General features: G+C 37.7%; 1 protein-coding gene across 32 annotated transcripts in view; it reads right to left on the bottom strand.

Annotated features, from left to right (window-relative positions):
• Positions 1-21819, bottom strand: part of ZNF438 (zinc finger protein 438) — a 177765-nt gene that overhangs the window by 132503 nt on the left and 23443 nt on the right. For 2 of the 32 annotated variants that reach the window (XM_073018881.1, XM_073018890.1), the window contains exon 1: positions 2792-3512. The exons of the other annotated variants lie outside the window; for them this stretch is intronic. The gene's annotated coding sequence lies outside the window, so the exon portion shown is untranslated. Of the gene's footprint in view, positions 1-2791; positions 3513-21819 lie in introns of those variants that run through there. 32 annotated transcript variants of the gene reach the window in all.

Below are 21819 nucleotides of genomic sequence, written 5' to 3'. Positions count from 1 at the left end.
TCACATTCTTTTCCATGTGCATAATGCTGTGGAAATTACTAGTCACAAACAAGTGATTCATATTCAGGGCACAGCCTTTTTGACAGGAAAACAGTAATCAAGAGTTTGGGATTCAAAGATTTTTGAAAGGACAAATGTCTGGTAAAGTGTGTCAGTTTGCCTGAGACAGTCCCAATTTATGGCTACTGTCCCACTGTCCCACCAATTTACCATTTGTCCTGGGTTTTTCATTTTCTTTCTTTCTTTTTTTTTTTTGAGTCAGAGTCTTGCTCTGTCACCCAGGCTGGAGTGCAGTGGCACAATCTGGGCTCACTGCAAGCTCCGCCTCCCGGGTTCACGCCATTCTCCTGCCTCAGCCTCCCGAGTAGCTGGGACTACAGCCGCCCACCACCACACCCAGCTAAGTTTTTGTATTTTTAGTAGAGACGGGGTTTCACCATGTTAGCCAGGATGGTCTTGATCTCCTGACCTCGTGATCCACCTGCCTCGGCCTCTTAAAGTGCTGGGATTAGAGGCGTGAGCCACCGCGACCGGCCGGGTCTTTCATTTTCTAATGATTTGTTTTAATGATACCATTAAAATAGGCTAGGACTTATTTGTACTTTTAGGCTCTGCCATAACCTCATTAAGCCGTGTGAGATACATGTGCAATGAAGCCAGCTGTCAATTTCACATGTGGTTAAATCTGAAAGACACCTAGCAGTAACCCATTTCTAAACGTACTGTTACTGATACTTCATTCTTAAAGACAGCACCCAGGCACCTCGCAGAAAAAGTGTTCTCAGGCAGGAGCAGGTAAGGACAGCTAACTCCTCCAGTCTTGAAAGGACGTAGAGGAAATACTGAGTACTGACTGCTGTCCCTGCTCATGGCTAGCTTAAAGACACAGATTTAATGAAAGCAGATAGAGAAAGTGTTTTACATATTACTCTCTAAAGCATGACTTTTCATCTAGATCAAATTACTTTTTTAAAAAATGCACTTAGTTCTGATTCTAAAGCATCTTTTTTACATCATCAAAGTAAAGTGATATCTGGTTGGCTCCATTAACAGAAAAACTCACAGTTAACTGTTGCCAGCTTTCTGTCAATATCAGGAAATGTACCAACTAGAAAAATCAGTTAATTCCAATAATGGTTTGATGATTTCATCTAATTCATGAAACCAAAGTAAAGCTGTTGGAAGTTCATTCTGTAGAATATGAAACACCTGACATTGCTTTAATTGTTACTTAAAAATCAGTTTAGAAGTTCAACAACAAAAAATTACTGTTGGTTCTCATTATTCACAGTAGTTATGGTCTATGAAGTCACCATGAATACTGAATTAGGGAATACCAAATTGTTTACTCATAAGGGAAATTCAGGGTTGGGTTCCTGAGAGCTCCTGAGAGCCTCTGATTACATTTTAATTAGCTGACCAAACATAACCTCATTTTATGTATAGTTCTGTTTCAAGATACCTGATTAATATATAGTCATCCACTGCATGATGTGTCAACAACAGACTGCATCTACGATGGAGGTGGTCCCATAAGATTATCAAGCTATATTTTCGCTGTACATTTTCTATGTTTAGATACATAAATATTTACTATTCTGTTACAACTGCCTACAGAATTCAGTATAGTAACACACCGCACAGGTTTGTACTCCAGAAACAATAGCCTTTACCACATAGCCTACAAGTGTGGTAAGCTATAGATTCATATAAGCACACTCTATGATATTTTCACAATGACAAAATCACCTAATGATACATTTCTCAGAATTTAACCCTGTTGTTAAGCAATGTATGGCTGTTTACTGTTGAATCACTATGAGTCACTGAACTCATAGCCAACAGCACTATAAGTTTATCTATCATGTGTATTTTATCCTTAAGGCACATCACAGCCTTCTTGCACTTAGGAGCAATATACAGCACTTCAGTTCCACACTGAATAGTCATTTTAAACACAGAATTCACAAAGAAGCCTAAAAAAGCAAAAATCATGGCACTATATAAACCCAAAAAAGGAGACTTGTTTACTGTATGAGAGCTGAAGGAAATCAGCCTGTCAACTAGGAATGTGTTGAGCAATCCAAAATTTTCACCATTCTGTACCATTTGTAGTCATGCACTCAGTTGAATGACTAGTGTCATGAGTATTGATTTTGCAGTTCCAAATAAATTTGACAGGTTCAGTATCCCTTACCTGAAATGTTTGGGGTCGGAAGTGTTTTGAATTTGGGGTTTTTAAAAATTTTGAAACATCTGTATTATATACTTACTGAGTATCCCTAATCCAAAAATCTGAAATCCAAAAGGCTCCAATGAGTATTTCATTTGCGCATGACCCTTGAGAATTGTGTTGAGCATCATGTCGGCACTCAAAAAGTTTAGGATTTTAGAACATTTCTGATTTTAGATCAGAGATGCTCAATCTGTAATAGGCAGACGAATTCATGAAAGCAAAATCTGTGAATAGTAAGGGTCAATTCTATTTGTTTTTACAGTGATAACACAATTACAAACTTTGGTTGAGCACAGCATCATAGAAAGAACAATGTTCTTATTAAATTTTAAAAATGATGTAACAGAAATAAACTTGGACTTAGCTGTGGTTCACATATAATTCACAACTGTGCCCATATAAACTGCAATATATTACCAATCAAAATTGGAGGAAACATATTTCACAACTGCATCCACAAAAGATGTGACATTCTACCAATCAAAATTTACAAATGTTTATACATACACATAGGGTTAAAAAAATTGAACTAAGGCTGGGTGTAGTGGCTCACACCTGTAATCCCAACATTTTGGGAGGATGAGATGGGAGGACTGCTTGAGCTCAGGTGGTCAAGGCTGAAGTAAGCTGTGATCATACCACTGCACTTCAGCCTGGGCAACAGAGTACACCCCCATCTAAAAAAAAAAAAAAATGAACTAAAATATTTGTGACAAAGCTGATGCTGAATTTAGAAAAATATTTCAGCATGACAGTCCATGTTTTCTCTTTTTGTTATCTAGCTTAGAATTCTTTGAGGCTTAGACTTTGTAAAATCATCAACATAACGGATGATTTTCAATCAAACATTACATTCAAAGTCAGTTGAAAATAGCTATAGACTAAATGTTTGTATCACCTTAAATTCTTATGCTGAAGCCCTAATACCCAACGTGATGGTATTCAGAGGTAGTGCCTTTAATTAGGGTTAGATTAGGTCATGTTGGTGGGGCCTCCTGATGAGATTAATGGTGTTATAAAAAGAAACAGATCTCTCTCTCTACCCCCACCACCCCCATCCAAGTGCACACACCCAAGAAGGGCCATGTGAGGACATAACGAGATCAAATCAGGTCTGCAAACCAGGAAGCAGGCCCTCACCAGAAACTGATCTGCTGGTTCCTTGATCTTTGACTTTCCAGCCTTCAGAACCGTGAGAAATGAATTGTTGTTTAAGCCACCCAGTATGTGGTATTTTGAGACAGCAGCCCAAACTAAGACAGAAATCTTTCATTCAAGATTTAATTTTTATGGAGAACTTATTTTTTTACTTAAATAAGTTTATATTATGTACTAGAATAAAATGAACTTGAGAATGCCTACAATTTAGAAGCATCTAAATTTGGTTAAGATGTTTAAAAGATTTCCATAACAGACATAATTTATTTGACAAGCTTTGTCATAAAAATTTTGTTGAATAAAAGTGCTGTAAATAGAGTTTACTGTTTTTTTAACAGTTTCTGTGAAAATACATGTGCCAGAATATTTGCATATTAAACTATTACAAAATAAAAATATAATAGAATTTGCTTTGAACTTACCAGGTACCTCATTATCAACATAGAGGTTACATTCTCAAATTTAAAAATCACAATTTGTATAGAAAATAGTAACTTGAAAAAATCAATAATTTCAAATGTAGCAATCACAAAATGCAACTTGAAAAAGACTATGATTTTATAAAGCAATTAAAGATAATACAACTATATTTTTAAAATATTTTTTCCAATACAGAAGCTTATATATTAGATACAAATTATAGCTAAGAAACTAATGTATATGAACTTTTACTGAGAATTATATTTATGTTATTTTTAATGTTAAAACAGTTGTTTTGCTTTAATGAATATAGCTATATCTTAATATGTCTTAGAAATAACTTTATTTTTAAAATAATTCCTTAATAGGACTATTTTATAGGTCCGCCAATATGATGAAACCAATTTGTCAGTCAAGTAATAAAATTAAATAATTTTATTGTTTTTCAGAAAGAATATCAATTTGGGCAATAAACAGTTAACCTAGATGTGCTAGTTAATTTTATGAGTCACTTTGGATAGTTATCATGGCCAGTTGTTTGGTATAATACTAATAGAGATGCTGTGTGAAGGTCTCTGTGGATGTAATTAACATTTATAATTGGTTGACTTGAAATAAAGCAGATTCCATACTGTGGTGGGCCTTACCCAATCAGATGAATGCCTTACCAGCGAAGATAAAAGTTACCTGAAGAAGATGCAAGTCTACATCAAGATGATAACATAGAAATGCTGAGTTTCCAGCCTACTAGCCTATTTTGCAATTTTTACACTCAAGACTATTATCAAGTCTTCCTTAAATATACAGCCTGCTGCTGTATTCTACACAGTTGCTTTGCCAACTCTCAAAATTCTGTGAGTCAATTCCTTAAAATAAACTCTGTATCTTTCTCTTGTTCTCTGTTTCTCTGGAGAACCCTGACTAATAATACACTACGTAAGGGAGATTAGAAAGTATTAACGAGCTCCACCAAAAGGAAGCTGCTCCCTGATAAGAGTAGAGAGAAAGGGTTTTAAGAAACATGCAAGTAAAGAAGAATTAACATTAACTTCTTTTAAAGAAGAATTAACATTAACTTCTTTTAAAGAAGAACAGAATCCCAGATTCTATGGCCACATCTTCCTATACCAGAATGATACATAACCCAGTAACCCTGACCCTTAGCTTTTAGAGAACAGGGACATATCTTACACCTCTTCGTATCCCCTTTCTAGCAGTGAGTATGAGACAGAGAAGACGCTTTAAATGGTTGCTGAATAAACTAAAGTCTCAGAAGACATCCCCAGTCCTAAATGCGATTAAGAGGGTGAGAATGTATGCAAAAATATGCATTTTAATGTTTTGAGTAATACTGTGGTGTTGTCATTCTGAGACTGTTGTGTGTACACTATAGGATAAAAATAAATGAATAATTGTGGAACTTTCCAGTTCTATAATCACTCATATCCTTGAAAGCAGAGGAAAGAGATACAGAAAGAAGATTTAAACACACTATCGTCTCCATCATAGTCTCAAGTTTCAATTGGAAGCATCAATATCAATTTATGAAATACTTTTATTTTATCTTAATATGTGCACATACTTCTGATCTCTGTCTACAGAAAGGGCTGAGAGAAAACATGATCACCCCTTAAACAGTAGGGCTTCTAAGAGAAATAGCTGAATCTAGGACTCAGGAGCTAACTTTAAGAGGCTTCCATTAGCCAAAGATGGAGTCATTTGAGCTTCAATGATGGTAATACTTGAAATGGATTAAACTAATACATTAAATTCTAAAAGTTCATAATAATATTCTTAAAAAACTGGTCACCTTTAAGAGATGATAGAGAACCAATTCATTATCTTAAAAAACATATATCAAAGGGAAAAAATCAAGAATTTATGTTACCTTTCTTTTGTGAACTCTATCACTGGGTAACCAAGTAAGAGATAAGAACATGTATCTCTTTATAAAAATATTCCAATGAATAAATGAAAAAGGGTAAAAAGAATTAGAATATTACTATTTTTCAAACCTTAATGAATGAATAGATACAAAAAATACATATAAATGGCTGCTAGGATCACAAAAAAAGATGCAACCAAACATTGAAAGTCGGTTATCCAGATGAGCAGCCTCAGCCTCACTCAGACACTTGCCAGAAATACAAACCCTCAGGTCCAACCTCCAACCTCCTGAATCAGAAGGTTTGGGCATAGGACCCAGTAATCTGTGTTTTATTAAAACGAGCCCACCAGGTGATTCAGAGGTATCCTCAACCTCATTAAAGTCTATATATAGCAACAGAAAACAGACTGAGACATAAAGTTGGTACCAAGATGTAGGACTTTTGCTATAATATCTGAAAATGAAGCAGCAGCTTTGGAACTGGGTAACGGGCAGAAGCTGGCAGACTATGGAGGAGCTGGATAGAAAAAACCCGTATTGCCATAAATGGAGCATTAAGGGTGATTCTGGTGAAGGTTCTGAAAACAACTAGAGAAATTCTGAATCTTTTTTTTTTTTTTTTTTTTTTTGAGACAGAGTCTCACTCTGTCGCCCACGTTGGAGTGCAATGGCACAATCTCAGTTCACTGCAACCTCCGCCTTGCAGGTTCAAGCGATTCTCCTGCCTCAGTCTCCCAAGTAGCTGGGATTACAGGCATGCACCACCAAGCCCCGCTAATTTTTGTATTTTTAGTAGAGGAGGGGTTCTGCCATGTTGGCCAGGCTGGTCTCAAACACCAAACCTCAGGTGATCTGCCTGCCTCGGCCTCCCACAGTGCGAGGATTACAGGAGTGAGCTACCGTGCCCAGCCTGAATCTTCTTAGAGATTACTTAAGTGCTCATGACCAGAATGTTGACAGAAATATGTAAAGTTCATTCTGAAGAGGCCTCAGATGGAAATGAGGAGCAAGGTACTAGAACTTGGCATAAAGGCCACACTTGTCACAAAGCAGCAAACAGCCTGACATACCCCAAGGCCATGTCCATGCCCTAGGGGTTTGTGGAATGCTGGACTTGAGAGTGATGAACTAGCATATAGGGTGGAAGAAATTTCTAGCAGCAAAACACTCAAGACACAGGTGAGATCTGGGAGCAAAGGGATGACAAAGACAATTTATAATCAAATGAAAAGCAAAGTGGAAAGATTTGGAAAACTCTCCTCAGGCTGGCTATGTAGAATTTAAAAAGCTTGTTTAGGAAAGGAAACCAAGAATGTGGCCTAGGAACCATTTGCTAAAGAGATTCATATTGATACAAGGGACCAAGAGACTATTTATCAGGATAATTAGAGAAAGACTCCAAAAGGCATTTCACACATCTTCGAAGCTGCTCCTCCCATCAGAGGCCCAGAGGCCTAGGAGTGCAGAATGATTTTGTGGGAGCCCATGGCATCCATGGCATTCTGCACAGCCCACTGTCCAGGACTGCCTCAGGACTCTGCTCCCTGCTCCCCAGAGCAAGGCTCTGTGGTTGCCCCAGCCATGACCCAAGTAGCAGCAGGTGTGGCTCAACTTACCACTATGGAAGGCACAAGCTATAAATTTTGGTGGCATCCACAAGGTGCTAATTCCGCAGGTATACAGAATGAAAGAGATGTGGGGCTATGGTAGTTTCACCTAGATTTCAAAGGATATACCAAAAAGACTGGTGCCCTGGCAGAGACTTGTCACAAGAGTGAACCCATTGCTGAAAGCCCCCACTAGGGCAATGCCTAGTACAGCCAGAAGCAAGGCCATGGCAGAGTCCCCACTAAAGTAATGCCTAATGGAGCTGTGGGAGCAGGAATGCTGCTGAGACCTCAGAACTATAGCATCAGCATGCAGGTCCAACCTGCGAAAGCCACAGGCACCCAACTGTAACTTACAAGGGCTGACATATGGATTGAGCATAGTAAAGCCATGGGGGTGGAGTCACTTGAGGCTTTCAGGCCCAACCCTGCACCCGTGTGCCCAGGATGCAGGACATGGAGTCAAAGGAGATTATTCTCCAGCTGTAAGATGTAACGCTGTTTTCCTTGTTGGGTTTTCGTTTTACATGGGACCTGTTACTCCTTAATTTTTTCCTGTTGCTCCCTTTTGGAATGGCAATGTCTGTCCTATGTCTGCTCCACCACTATATTTTGGAAGTCGGTAACTTGATTTAATAGGCTCACAGCTGAAAAGATCTGCCTCAAGGCAAATACACCATATGTCTCACTCAAATCTGATTTACATGAGACTTGGAACTTTGGGTTTTTGAGTGCATGATAGAATGAATGAAGACTCTGGAGCTACTGGGATGGAATGAATGTATTTTTAAACACCAGAAGGACATAAATTTTGGGGGCCCAGAGTGGAATGCTGTGGTTTAAATGTGTTCTCCAAAGGTTCACTGTATTGGAAACTTGGTCCTGAATGCAGAAGTATTGAGAAGTAGTACTTTTAAGAGGTAACTGGGTCATGAGGGCTCTGCTCTCATGAATGGATTAGTAGACTAATAAGTTACTGGATTGATGGGTCATCAAGCAGGTAGGTTAGCTATCACAAGAATGCATCTGTTATAAAATCCAGTTTGGTTCTCACTCATGTGCCCTCTCAGCATGTGATGCTCTGTGCCACCTTGGGACTCTGTAGAGAATTCCCACTAGCAAGAAGGCTCTCACCAGAGGCTCACACCATGCTCTTGGACTTCTTAGCTTCCAGAACCATAAAAAATAAATTTCTTTTCCTTATAAATTAACTAGTCTTTGGTATTCTGTTACAGTAACAGAAAATGGACTAAAACAGATACCATTAGGATAAAAAAGAGAGAGAAATAATATTTAAAGAAATAATAAGGCTAGGCATGGTGGCTCATATCTGTAACTCGAGCACCTTGGAAGGCCGAGGTGGTAGGATTGCTTCAGCCCAAGGAATTCAATACCAGCCTGGGAAACATGTTGAGACCCAGTCTCTATAAAAAAATATTAAAAATTAACCAGGCAAGGTGAAACACACCTGTAGTTTCAGCTACTCAGGAGGCTGAGGTGGGAGGACTGCTTAAGCCTGCAGTGAGGTGCAGCCTGCAGTGAGCTAAGGTCATGCCACTATACTCCAGCCTGGGTGACAGTGAGACCCTGTCTCAGAGAGAGGGAAAAAAAAAGAAAGAAAGAAAAAGAATAAAAAATACATAAATAATGGTTGAAATCTTTCCAAATTTGATAAAAGAAAAAGAAATATTAATCTACACATCCCCCAAGGAGCTCAACAAATTCTAAATAGGATAAATACAAAAAGATATACTTCCAGACACATTATAGGCAAAATCTTGAGAGCCAAAGACAAGGAGAAAATCTTGAAAGCAGCAAGAGCAAAATGACCAGACAAGCACAAAGGAGTCCCCAGTAAGATTAACAACTGACTTCTCATTAGAAACAAGCAAGGGCAGAAAGCAATGGAATTAAATATTCAAAGTGCTAAAGTAAAATATTGTGAATTATGACTCTAATATCCACCAACACTGTTATTTTTAAAATAAAGGTGAAATTAGGGCATCCCTAGGAAAATAAAAACAGAGAATTTGTTGCTAGAATATCTGTTTTACAAGAAATACTAAAGGAAATTCTTCAGGCTAAAAGCAAGTAACACCAAACAGTAATTGGAAGCCCCAAAAAACAAAGCGTGCCAGTAAAGGAAATTACGTACATAATTGCAAAAGACACTGTAATTGCATATTTCTTCCCCTTTCTTCTCTTAACTGATTTAAAGAATAATTCAATAAAACACTGTAGCTATAATTTTATTATTGGGCTAACAACATTCACTGTTACATATTTAGACAATAACAGTACAAATGAAGCAGATGAGAACAAAGTTCTATGGGAGTAAGAAAATGACCCCAGAGCTAACTCAAATATGCAGAAATATGTAAAGAAAATGAAAAATAGAGAGGTCAATGCAACTAACTATAAATATGTACTTGTTCTCCCTTGTCTCAGTTTCTTCAAAAGATATAAAGTAAAAATTACAACAGTGTATTGTTGGGTTTGACATAATAGGTACATCAATAATAGCACAAAAAAGTTGGGGAGGGAAATGGAGCTAATAGAGGAAGTCTATTTTGCTGAAAGTAAGTATAAATCAGAAGTGAAATTCTTATAAATCAAGATGTACACTGTAAACCCTGGAGCAACCACTAAGAAAATAATTCAAAATATATGTTTTAAAAAATAGCAAAGGAATTAAAACATCACACTACAATATATCTACTTAACTCAAAAGAAGGCAAGAAAGTAAAGAACAAAAAAGACTTGAGACCTATGGAAAACAAAATTCGTAACTGCATACAAAAATCCAACTATATCAGTAATTACATTAAATGTGAACAGATTAAGCAATCTAATCAAAAGAAAGATTATCAGGCTGTATTTTTTTAAAAGAAAAAGAACAATGATCCCAACTACATATAAAATCTATATAAAACACATTTTAGATTCAATCACACAAATAGGTTGAAAGTAAAAGCTATACCATAAAAACAGTAAACATAAAAGAATCAGGCAAAATAGATTTTAAAACAAGAATATATTACTAGAAATAAAGAGAAACACTTCATAATGACAGAAGGGTCAATCCATGAGGAAAATATAACAATTAGAAGCATATATGCACCTAACAACAGAAGGAAGAAAAGACAGAGTTGAAGGGATACACAACTCAAAAATAATAATTGGAGACTAACCCTCTTTCAATACTAGATAAAACCACCAGGAAGAAAATCAACAAGAACACAGAAGATTTGAACAACACAGTAAGACAACTAGCCCTAAAGACAACTATGTAACACTCCACCCAACAAGGCAATATGCATTCTTAAGTGCATATGAAACATTTTCCAAAAGAGATCACATGCTAGGCCGTAAACAACCTTCAATAATTTACAGAGATTAATCATACAAAGAATGTTCTCTGAAACAATGGAATGCAATTATAATACAATCAGTAACAGAAGGAATTTTAGGAAATTCACAAAGATGGGCGGGGGAACCACACTCCTAAATAACCAATAGATCAAAGAAATCAGAGAGAAAATTAGAAAATATGTTGAGATGAGTGAAAACTAAAACACAACATACCAAAATTTATTGGATACAGCTAAAAAAAATAGTACTTGGAAAGAAATTTGTAGCTATAAATGCCTATATTAAAAAAGAAAGATCTCAAGTGGATAATCTAATCTTCTACCTTAAGAAGACAGAACCTACAAAAAGAAAAGCAAACTAAACCTAAGCAAGCAGATGGAAGGAAATAATAAAGAATAATGTGCAAACAAATGAAACAGAGAATAGAAAATCCAGAAAACAAAAGACACTGGCAAAGGATTTGGGAATCAGGTGGTCACTGTTGTTGACAGAAGAGGAAGGTTTCTTATTAGAAGGAACAAAATCCAGATTGCAAGGAATTTAAGGAATAAATGGGAGGGGAAAAAATGAAGGCAGCATATATAGACTCTTCTTTCAATAAGCTTGAAGAAAAAGAATGAGAAGACTGAAAATGAAGGCAAGAAGAAATGATTAACAAAGTCTTCTAGGAGGCAGAAACGAATTAAGAGTCTAGGCAAATAAATTGGCCTTGGAAGGTATGGTAGACCTAGAGGTTGCCTACTTAGTCTTCCCTTCTTTGTGGATAACAAAATCTTATTTATTTTTTTATTTTTTATTTTTTTTTACCTTGGGAAGAGTGGAGGGCCATGAATCTAGACTAGTCTAAGCCAAACATAGGACTTCTGTACCCCTCCCCACTGACTGGCTTAGAAACAGTATAGGATGCAGTTTTGGCTAGTGAGGTCATGTTTTCTAGGAGGCTTCTAAGAAAGTTTTCTTCATTTCTGAAAAAGACATGAGAGAGACACCTTTTCTTACAGTCATGGATGCTTTGATATGAGTATGTCATTCTTGGAGTTAAAGCTGCCATCTTGAGATGAGAAGGGGAAAAGTCTGAAGACAAAAGTCAACTTATGCAGGATGGTAGAATGAAAAGACAGAGCCAGAGAGTCTGATGATAACAGTTAGCTGCTATATGAGCCAACTAAAAAACCATCTTTCTTCCAGATTTCTAGTTATATGAGATAATAAAATGCAGTTATTATATATGATACTTTCAGTTGGGTCTCTGTCACTTACCAGCTGAAAGTATTCTAATTGATATAGAAGGAAAGATACTTTCACAAGATAGATGTGGATGAAATTAACTTTGCATATTGGAGATAAGGGAATTGGAGAGTTTCAGCCTAAAGTTTCATTTATTAAAGAAAGTGAAACTCATATAGATCAATTTTACAAAGGGAGTGGCCTTAACATTTGCTGTTTCCTGCTTTAAAATATCAAGTATTACTAATGGTAACAATAGCTAGTAATGAAGATGATTATGACGATAAGCTCATGGCTATTAAAGTATTTTTAAAGCTGGGTATTTTATCCTTTATTGTTTACCTTCTACATACTATTTGACTTCAATAGTGAAAACATACCAATCTCTTCTACTTTCTGTTCATAACAATTTTCATGGTAGTTTAATTTTTCATACTTTCATGGTATATAACACAGTATACCACAATATAGTTTACAGAGGGAATCCTTAACTTTGAAGAACAAACACTGAAAACTAAACAATTTATAAAAAGATTTCTCTATTTCCATACACTTTCTGAATCTGGTCAAGAAAATAAAACAACATTTCAACTGCATCTGTGCAATGATAGCTTGATTCATATCAGAAGATGGAAAATCAACACTATAGCCACATAGATACACACCAGAGAAAGCACACTTTTAGCAGAAATAACAAAAAGCAATAGAATTGTGCTCTTATCCAAGCGGTTCCCAAATGGAAAAAAAAAAATCTGAAAGTTAAATTATAAGACAGCTTTTGAAGCACAAAACATTTTTCCTATAGAAACATTACTGAGTCATGTCATTAGTAGGCCCGTCCATAAAAGCCATATGCTTGTAAAACCATATGCATAAGACTGTTGTTTGAACTATACCAAAGCAGGGTAATAGTTTTTCCTTGGGAAAATACATCATTTTCTCCCTCTCCTCTCTACTAAGTCCCAGAGGAGTGGGCCTCACCAGGGGCTCTGTCCACCTCTGGAGCTCAGCAGTCATCCCCCTCACTCTGCACACTCCATGGTCAGCCACACTGAACTTCTCCAACCTGCAGGGCCTCTCCCCTCCAAGTCATTACTGTTACAACCTTCCCTTCTTCTTCCTGTAGGTCACCTCCACTCAGCCTTCTCGTCTCAGCTTAATGCTACTTCCTCAGGTAGGCCATCCCTTGTCTCCACACTGAGTCATGTGTTCCTGATGTGTGTGCTCTCGCATCACACTATACTTTCCTAACACAGCATTTGTCAATCTCCCCGATAAGCTCCACTGTTTCAGGGATTCATTTCATTTGCTATTAATGTTAAGGTCAGAAGACTGCCTGGCATTTTGAAGATTCTTTACACATATTTATTTATATGAATTATTTCTCATAAGATACTTTAATGCATTTTTAACTTATCTACAGTCATTACCAAGGAAAAGGGGGGTTTTCCAAAGAAGACTTCTCCTTCCCTCAATTTACACCTAGAGATTGTTCATAGGGAGGAAGCTACCTATCCAATTTCTTTCCCATTGCTGATTTATAGTCACTTAAATGGACATTAAAATTTTAGCAAATAGATACATTTTCTTTATTTTTCTTTTTAGAAGATGAGGCCTTTGAATGATGAAGCAATAGGTATATTTTCTAATATTAACTTTATCTCTTTTTTGTAGGTAATGTCACTCATTCTCATGACTTTTACTGTCAGCAACGAAATGTTTATTCCCAAATCTGTATCTCTATGCTTGATTTTTCTCTCAAGCTTAGAATCCAAACTTTCAGCTGTCTACAATTTTTATATCCAAATGTCCCACAAAAACTTCACCCCATTCCCCCACCCAATCTTTCTTTTCTGTGGTATTCCCCATTTCAGATATTTCAGATAATGACATCACCATCTAGTCAGTGGAGTCTCATACCCACGTTATCTCGTCCTTGTTAATTATTTACTGGACCATGGCCTCACAGTGGTGGCAACACTTGGGAGCAGAATCTGAGGCCCCACCACAGACCTACTGAATCAAAATCTACCTTTTAACAAAATCCCTAGACAATTCATATGCACATTAAAATATGAGAAACACCAATGTATAATTCCTTTTTCTCTCTACCCCCACAAAACTCTGATACGAAGTCTAAATAGGCAAATATATTCCCTCCCATCCATTTCTGTTATCATGGCCCTGATTAAGCCATCACTTCCTGTGGTGATGTGGACACTGAAATGGCTTCTTAGCTGACCTCATTCCTGCAGCCCACTGTTAACCCAGACTTTTGGAAGGGACACTCTGATGTACAGCTATGACAGGACATATGGTTGGCTGGCCAGTACTGTGCATAAAGTATGTCCTATCTATGTTGCAATTTAAAATCTGGGGATGCTCACAAAATTGTCATATAGAAAAGCATGCAAAAAAAAGAAAAAAAAGATTAACTTTTCTTGTGTCTCCTTGTTATAATCACTGATCTCCATTTTCTTTCCAAATACAAACTTAACCATGTCATATCCCTCTCCAAAATCTTTTAGTGGCTTCTGAACACATCATGTATTTCTACACTTCTACCTTTCTGTTCATGCTTTTTCCCTTTTCTCCTATCCACCTTGCAAAAATTTTGCCCATCTTCTGAAGTCCTGCTCAAGAGTTATCTCACTGGAGAACAGTCATCTCATCTCACCAGCCCTCTAAGAAATAACTGCTTCTCCATTACCTCTACAACCCACTGCACTCTGTTCAACACATGATTATGGCACTCATCTCGCTGTATGAAAGGCCCATGGATGTCTGTCTTTCCTGTCAGACAAGGACTTCCTCAAAGGAATTCTGCATTTCAGTCACTGGCAGATGGTAGATACTCAAAAAATGTTTTAAAAAATCAATTACCATTTATATTTGACATTATTAAAAGCTGTAGAACTTATCATTGATAACATGAATATATTTATAAACTCTACAATACTAAGTACCATACAGTTATATGCACCCAGGCACAGCAAAAGTTCAAACATGCTTGGGGACCTAATTCAGCCACATAAATGCAGCTATCCTTAAAAGCCCACATTCTGGGGAGGCCCACCCTATTTCCTGAGAGTTCAATCAGATAACTGAACAGGGCACACAGAGGTTAATTTCTGATGAGAAGAGAGGGAGGTCAAGTCTGCCAACTGATTTTAAAAATTATATATTGTACCATAAAGATTGTAATAAAGAAATAAAAGTTTGTTATCTATAACTTTAAAATATTTAAAAATTCATTTTCTGCACATTACCTTTCAAAAGGAGTTGAAATTACACTAAACATATCATTCTGTATTTGGTTACAAAATTTTGCCGTAAGTTACACTTATAATTACACTTTAGTGATCACGTTATTCCATCACCCTAACAAATGTTCATTAAAACATTTACCAAAGTCCAATAATTTAGTTCAATAGTTACTGAATAATTACTTGTATGCCAGACCCTAATGCAGGGCCTGACCAGCCCTAACCTCAAGAACTCCCCAGCCAAGTGGTAGTGACTGATTCATACACCCATGACTCTGGTGCAGTACCGAATGCAAACCAGAGTGCTCACTGGCAGGGCTGACTCAGAGGGGATGCCCCCAGGATCTGACTGCTGCTCTCAAGAGATAGAAAGTCAACACGAAGAACAGGTGAAGGACCCATAAAGATGAGACATAAGAATTTCAAATGGCACTGCATGTTCAGGGAAAGGCAGTGGCTGGGAGTAGCACAAGAAACACATTAGAGTGAATGGGTCCATTTCCTTAAAGCCTCTCCAGAATTGGAAGTTATTTTAATTTTCAGTGCTTTCGAGAGAATAGAAGAGGTAACTCAAGGTTAACTTAAAAGGCATTTCTCTGATTACCAGTGACGGTAAACATAATTCCACCTTTTTATTAATCATTAACTGCTAAAATACTTTGTTTACTTATGTATTAAAACTTCTTCATTAGGTTTGAGAGAACTTCCTCTTCAGATATTATAGATGTTCACCCTTAGTCACATTTGATACAAGCATTTCCTCCAGTTGTGTTGTGTTATTTTTTTCGTTGTAAATAAACCTTACATTTTGTATGTTCAAAACTATTAGATCTTTTCCTTGGTGAATATTCCCTCTAACACTAAGTCATCAATCCTTCACAAATCTGATGAATATCGTTCTATTCTCTACTACTTTTCAAAAATACGATTAAAAAATATTTAGCTCTTTATACTAGCTAGACCTGATTATAAAAACAAAAACAAACAAACAAAAAAACATGATGTACATAAACATTTACAAACAGGCCAATATCCTCCCTCTTCCAATCTTACTCCCACTCCCTTTGCTAAGATGGCTAGGGAATTCCTTTTCATACAAACTCTCGATTCATTTTCATTCAGGCTCCCTTACATAGCAATGCTGGGAAGAGAGCAGCTAGAGCATGTGTCCTTTGCAGTATCTTTAGAGATGGCCCTGAAATGTCTACAACTTCTATGAAAGAATTACAAATTAGTATTTTAAGGTACATAACATGGACAGAAAACATTTATGGGATGTATCAGCAATAAACATCAATGCTAATTTAAAGTACTAGCGGATACCTTCTAAGTCCCCAAACAAGTAATGCAGTTTTTCTTTAAGGGCCTGGAAGGTATAGCCTTTTTACTAACTTCATATTACAGAAGGCAGTTTTCAAATTAGCAAAGGGGGCTCAGTCCAGTGGTATACAGTTGAACATGTCTGACTCCCATGGGGAGTCTGGAAATGTGGGGAGGCGTTTTTTAGATGTCACAATGAGAGAGCACACTATTGTGAATCTTGCAACATGTAGGGCAATCTTGTACAACAAAAACCTGTCCTATCCCAAATGCCAATAGCCACCTCACTTCAGCTAAGGGCCTTCCAGCCCAAGATTATGTGCTTCCTATATTTAATGAAGGAAACTCCTGACTTCCAATTGTTCTATCTACCCTGCCACCCAGTACATGTTTTACCAAGGGAGGACCAGCCCTAAGTAAGATTGTGAGGTAGAATAGGCAGTACTGGATGTCTTGCTTACTCCTCCTATTGGGTCCTTTGTTTTAAAACCCTGTTGTGGCCTGAATCCCTTCAAGTAACATCCCAGGAAGTTCTGGCTTGGAGGAACCCAGGAACTTGGCTACTGTCCTCTCCTTCTGATCCACCAAAACCTGTTCCCTGCAAGTTCTTAGAAAACATCTGAAAAACAAAGCATACTCTGATACTAACTTCATGAAGGTACAAGTGCATTCTTCTTCTCAGGGATATTTGTGTTTAAGCACTAAACCAGAGATGCCACTCCTTACCTTATGCCCTACTGCCATCCTTGTATAAGCTACTACCATTTTTCACTGTGATTACCACAGTAGCCTCTTAACTGGTCTTCCTGCTTTAAGTCTTCCAAGTCATAGTCTATGCTCAAGAAAGAGCTGACCTAAGTGAGATCATGTCCTTTCTTGGCTCAAAACTCTCTGGTGGCTCCCTAGTTCAATAAATAAAAGCCTCCAATGTCTTTTATTGGTACCTCCAATGCAAGGTCATAAATCATCTAAAATCTGAAAATCTGAGGGGAGAGCACCTACGGGAGAAAAAACAAGAGTCCATTTTGGTCACATTAAATTTGCAATGCCTAGGAAACATTCAGGTAGAGATGTCAGAAAGGTGTTATCCCCAGATCCTCAGAAGAGAGCTTCAGGCTAGATAAGTAGTTCTCAACAGGTGGTGATTTTTTGTACCCCGGAGACATTTGGCAATATCTGGAGACATTTTGATTGTCACAATAAGGGTAGAGGGAACTCTATTGGCAGTTACAGCGTAGAAGCCAGAGATGCTGCTAAGCATCCTACAATCCACGAGACATCCCCCGACACTGAAAAAATTTTCCAGCCCAAAATGTCAGTAGTGCTAAAGATGACAAACTCTGGGCTAGAGATAATGTGAAAGACTTACACAAAAAGATATTTAACCAAAAGTACAAGATGAAAAACAAGGAAACTAAACCTCTCCTCTTTTAGATGTCAGGTAACACTGAAGACAGAAAATGGTCAACTAGAATGGGAGAAGGAAAACCAGGGAAGGGTTTGTGTCATAGGCCAAGAGACAAGTGTTTCCAAAAGGCAGCAATGGTCAATTGTGGTCAACTGTGTGGAAAACTGCTAAGACGTCAAATAACCTGATGGGGGTTAAAAGGTTTGAGAAGAATGAAGGCAGTATGCTGTGGGGAGTGAGGGAGTGAGATAATAGACATGTTGGAAGACTGCTGGACAATTTTAAGGCTGCTGAGTATAACATTAAAGTGAAAAAACTGGCAGGTAGTTGAGCTCATCCAGTTCCGAAATTGGAGAGACCAAAGAGGTACAAAAGAATTGAAAGAATTTGCCGGAAAATAATTTGAATCAAAGCATCTAGGCTGGATAAGGAAGAACTGGTAACAGAAAGGAAGTGATAAGTAGAAATCTGGGAAGGGCGCTGGAAGTCATGATGAGTCATAAATACTTTTACCACATCAATAAATATATTTCCTATACGCTTTTAACTGTTTCATAATAACATAGCCTATTGCTTGATATTATTAAGCAAATGTGATTATTACTTTAATAAGTTACAAGAGATAAGTGTTGGTTATGGTGTGAAAAAGAGAAAACTCATACACTGTTGGTGGGAATGCAGATCAGTGCGGCCATTGTGAAAAACTGTACAGGGGTTCCTAAGGAAATTAAACATACAACTACCATATGACTCAGCAATTCCTCTAGTGGGTAGATATCCAAAGGAAATGAAATCACCATCTCGTAAAGATACCTGCACTCCCATGTTCACTGTAGCATTAGCCAAGATTTAGAAACAATAGCCAAGATATTGAAACAACCAAAGTATCTGTCAAGAGATGAATGAACTATGAGGTATGTGTGTGTACATATGTGCATGTGTATATATATATATGTACATGCACATACATAAATGGAATATTATTCTGCCTTAAAAAGGAGATCCTGCCATTTGCTACCACATGGATGAACATGGAAGACATTATGCAAAGTGAAATAGGCAAGACACAGAAAATGCATGACCTCACTTATATGAGGAATCTTAGAAAAAGAAAAGAAAAAGAAAGTTGAATACTCAGAGAATAAAATGGTGGTAAGCAGGGGCAGGCGGGGGAGAAAATGGGAAGATGTAGCTCAAAGGATACAAAGCTGCAGATACGCAGGATAAAGGAGTCTCCCTGTCTAACATACAACATGAGGACTACAGTTAATACTGTATTGTATTTGAGATTTTTGCTAAAAGAGATTTTAAGTGCCACTAAAAAGGGTAACTATGTGAGATGACTGATGTTAATTTGGTTGACTGTAGTATCCAGTTCACTGTGTGTGTACATCAAAACATCGTATACCTTAAATATATACAATAAAAAGGAGGTATTTACTATTTGAACAATGATCATCATCCTATTTACTTTTCCAGAGTAGGATCAAATGGCATTTGTGGGAAAGATCATGTTATTGTGAAAGATATGCATATGATAAATAACAGACCTAGGTTAAAATATCAGCTCTTTCACTTACTATGTTGTGACCTTGGACAACTTACTTAACCTCTCTGAGCCTAAATCTCTTCAGCTTATTAACAGATGTGGTACACAGAATATTGGCTCCCTCAAAGGATGTCCATACCTTATTCCCTGGAATCTCTGCCTACCCTATATTACATGGTATGATATTGTGAAATATATATCTGGTCTACATCCTCATTTCCTGGCATACAACTGCTAAAATCCTTAGAATCTCCAAAGTGATGCTTTCTGTATGCTAATGAGTTGACTGATGGTTGGTAGTCTCCAGGTAGCTTCAGGATGGAGGATGGTCACTAGAAAGACCAAAGCACAATTAGAGGGTTGGGACGTTCAGCGACACCCTCCAAGCTCTAGGAAGGGGAAAGGGTCTGAAAGTTAAGTTGATCACCAACAGCCAATGATTCAATCAATCATGCCTACCCAATGAAGCTTAAATAGAAACCCAAAAGGACACAGTGTAGAGAGCTTTCAAATAGCTGAACACATGGAGGTTCGCAAATGGTAGTGTACCCGGGGAGGGCAAGGGAGCTCCTTGCCCCTTCCACATGCCTGGCCCTGTGCACCTCTCCATCTGTATCCTTTATAATAAACCAGTAGATGTGTTTGCCTGAGTTCTGTGAGCCCTCTAGTAAATTAAATGAACCCGAAGAGGTGGCTGTGGGAACCCCAATTTATAGCAGGTCGGTCAGAAGCACAGGTAGAGCCTCCTGAGACTTGCTGTGAGACTGAGGCCTAAAGATGGGGGATCTGACACTCTCTACAGGTGATGTCAGCATTGAATTGAAGGTAACCCAGGTGGTGTCTGTTGCAAAATGGCTTGGTGTGGTGGGGAGCAAACTCCCATACGTGTCATCACAGAAGTCTTCTGTGTTGATTGCTGTTGGCTGAGAGAATACAAAAAAAAAAAAAAAAAACCATTTTGAATGTGTTTTTTCCACTCATTTGGTGAGGGGGAATTAAGGTTGCACACAGAATTAAGGCTGGTAATCAGTGGACCTTAAAATAACGAGAGTATCTGCATTATCCAGATGGGCCCAAAGTAATCACAAGGGTTCTTAAAAGGGAAAGCGGGGGCAAAACAATCAAAACCAGAAAAACAGCACTGTGAGAAAGATTTGCCCAGTCACTGCTGGCTCTGAAGATGGAAGGAGACTAAAAGTGAAGGAATGCAGGCAGCCTCCAGAAGCTGGAAAAGACAAGAAAATTGACTTCCCCTAAGCCTTCAGGAAGAAGGGCAGCCCTGCTAACAGGACATCAGGTCCATTTTGGGCTTCTGACCTCCAGAATGTAAGATAAGAAATTTGTGTTGTTTTAAGCCACAAAGGTTTTTTTGGTGTTTATTTGTTTTGTTTTGTTTTGTTTTTTTGAGACAGAGTCTCACACTGTTGCCCAGGCTGGAGGGCATGGAGTGCAGTGGCGTGATCTCAGCTCACTGCAACCTCCTTCTCCTGGGTTCAAGCAATTCTCCTGTCTCAGCCTCCTGAGTAGCTGGGATGACAGATGCACGCCACCACGCCCGGCTAATTTTTGTATTTTTAGTAGAGATGGGGTTTCACCATGTTCATCAGGCTGGTCTCCATCTCCTGACCTCGTGATCCGCCTGCCTTGGCCTCCCAAAGTGCTGGGATTACAGGTGTTAGCCACTGCATCCGGCCAGATTTTTTGTTTTTTTGTTTGTTTTGTTTTGTATTACAGCAACAATACAAAACTAATACACAGGTAAAATGAACTGCCTTCATAAGCTTTGTGTAGATTAACCAAGATAACGTATATAAAGTACCTGAGTGCCTAGTATATAGGAAGCATTTAAATAGCTATTAAGAGTGTTAGTTCTTTAATAGTAGAACACTCTTAACAGCACTGAAACCAAATAGTCAACAGAAAGAACACTGAGTTCTAGAATTTACTCAAAGCTGCGACATAAGACATCTTGGCCTCTCTATGACAGCTCTCTCACACAGCAAAATGAGGGGGGACTAGATGACTTTTGAAGTTTCTGCCAGCTCTAAAATTTAACGATTCTAAAATCTAATTCCTTAATGATACATTCTACTTATTGCTAATTAACTGATTGAGAAAATCCTATTAAATATAAACAGTAGACCAAGCAGTTTTCATTTTATGTTTCAACATTTTCAATATTTTATATTGCTGAGTTACAGCCTTATAAAGTTGAGTCATGGCATAAAAACCTCAGGCCTGCAAGCAAGGAAAAATATCTAAGTCATCCTGCTATTACTTAATGGCCTTACAGTCAAACTGAAATAATAATAATAATATCTTTTCAAATAGCTCAAAGTATATTCCCACATATTACCTCACTTATTCT

Source organism: Chlorocebus sabaeus, chromosome 9 (assembly GCF_047675955.1).
Source record: "Chlorocebus sabaeus isolate Y175 chromosome 9, mChlSab1.0.hap1, whole genome shotgun sequence".
In the NCBI taxonomy this organism is placed as follows: domain Eukaryota; kingdom Metazoa; phylum Chordata; class Mammalia; order Primates; family Cercopithecidae; genus Chlorocebus; species Chlorocebus sabaeus.
The sequence above is the reverse complement of the archived record's forward strand: the minus strand, read 5'-3'. Positions and strand labels throughout refer to the sequence as shown.